Raw genomic sequence first — 1,923 nt, 5'->3', positions numbered from 1 at the left:
ATTTAAACTATTTAACCATGTACAATCTATTTAAACTATTTAACTATGTACAATCCATTTAAACTATTTAACCATGTACAATCTATTTAAACTATTTAACCATGTACAATCTATTCAAGAAAAAAAGAAAGAATGAGAGGAGGTTAAAAACACAGTAACTTTAACAAGATAGATATCACAGCTCGTGATTAGCACGTTCAGTCGAGTTGTCGTCTTTATCGCTTCCTAATCAGCATTTCACCTATATTTTGAGTGACATCAGTACATAAAGTGGAATCTTGTATAGTTGTAATATCATTGATTATCGTCGTTTTAGACAAAGATTACAGAATCATGAGCTGTGTTCAATTATAGATGACGTCCCGATCTCCTCTCGTTAGGAAATTTAATCTATCTTGTATAAAAAAAAAATGTCTGTGTAAATGTAACAATTGAAAGATAATATGTAAATTCCCACTACTGCTATGATCAGCACATCTGGATACACAGATATTTAAAATGGATTTAAAGTATGTATTGTTTTCTTCTTATAAGCGAGTGAGATATTTCTATTTAAATAAATGCTCTGTTTTATTACTTTTTTTGGTATTAAGCACAAAGATACACAATAAATAGGCTATACTCACCACGGGTATTGAAACCTGGTTTTTGACATTTTAAGCTCTCAAATTTACTGCTGAGGCACTGGAGGGGAGAAGCTATTTTGTTTATTGTATTTTAAGTCTACCAGATGGAGCTCCGGTAAGGGTTTTTCCTGATGACCACAACATATACAGTGATTGTTTTTATTTGTTTATTGGGATATAAGACGTATTAACTTCGGGCCTCGAAGAGTGCTGTGAGGTCAATTCAGGTCAGCACCGTAAATGTAGTTGTTCTAAACAAACCATATATGGTGTGTAGCAACAGATAAAATAAGGAAGTCATTCGGAAGTATGTGGACAACAACTTAAGAGCCGGTTTATCCCAACCTTGGACCCCTGCTCAAGTAAATTCATCCTCAATTCGTTCTGTTTTGTTGTGTGTAGCATGGGTGTAGTTTGTGAAAGTCGCTTTCTTTTGCATTAAAAATGAAAACTCTGAACCTACGTGTTAGCTCGTGCCACTGAAACTGATGAAGAGTACAAAGGGACATTCACAAGACCCCTAAGAGAAACAAAAGGATTACCAAGTTGTCCTAGCGAACTGTTAATCGAGGTGCATTTTATTTGTAGAATTATCCTTAATCATTCAGAAACATGAAACAAAGAAAGTAACAAATTCACTGACGTTTAGAAAAATAAAATCATTTACCCGCAGTCCTTTACGTTCCCCTTCAGATCCTGAATCGACCTCTGAAATAAAGACACCAGTCCCGTATTCACATCCTAAAAGGGGAAAATACGTGCATGAAAAATACTGCTCGGCTAGGAAGTAAATTCAAACTTTTTATGTACTTGTAAGTAGTTTTACGGCGTAATGAATGTTAATAGCGAGTTCTAAACCAGAATCCATTAAAATGTACCAAGCGTTAATAGTGACTCTATACCTGCATCTGAATCCCTTAGAATGTACCGATCTTTAATAGTTACTCTAAACCTGAATATGAATTCCTTACTATTTACCTAGCATTAATAGTCACATGTATCTGAATCCATTAAAGCGTACTGAGTAGTAATAGTGACTCTAAACCTGAATCCTATAAAACGCACAGAGTATTAATAGTGTTACGTCTCCGTTCGTTAGTTAAATTTCCGTAAAATTTGTTCCGACGAAACTTTAGCGACACAAGTCCTTTCTTAAATAAAACTGGTTTATTTTTTCTGAATACAACTTTCCGATACACTTAATTTCAACAGTCGCGCTATAACAAACGCTATAATTCACCAACAACGTCTCAGGTGCTCAACAATATTCTCACTCATTCAATAACACATTGTCCCG

The 1,923-nt window shown here is 34.6% G+C and overlaps 1 long non-coding RNA gene across 1 annotated transcript in view; it reads right to left on the bottom strand.

The window, feature by feature from the left end:
• Positions 1–1,291: 1,291 nt before the first annotated feature.
• Positions 1,292–1,923, bottom strand: part of LOC111084175 — a 3,884-nt gene continuing 3,252 nt past the window's right edge. Inside the window, exon 3 of the long non-coding RNA XR_002609425.1 lies at positions 1,292–1,367. This is a non-coding gene — a long non-coding RNA (uncharacterized LOC111084175). The remainder of the gene's footprint in view (positions 1,368–1,923) is intronic.

The sequence above is a fragment of the Limulus polyphemus genome, unplaced genomic scaffold (assembly GCF_000517525.1).
Source record: "Limulus polyphemus unplaced genomic scaffold, Limulus_polyphemus-2.1.2 Scaffold14356, whole genome shotgun sequence".
Classification (NCBI taxonomy): Eukaryota; Metazoa; Arthropoda; class Merostomata; order Xiphosura; family Limulidae; genus Limulus; species Limulus polyphemus.
The sequence above is the reverse complement of the archived record's forward strand: the minus strand, read 5'-3'. Positions and strand labels throughout refer to the sequence as shown.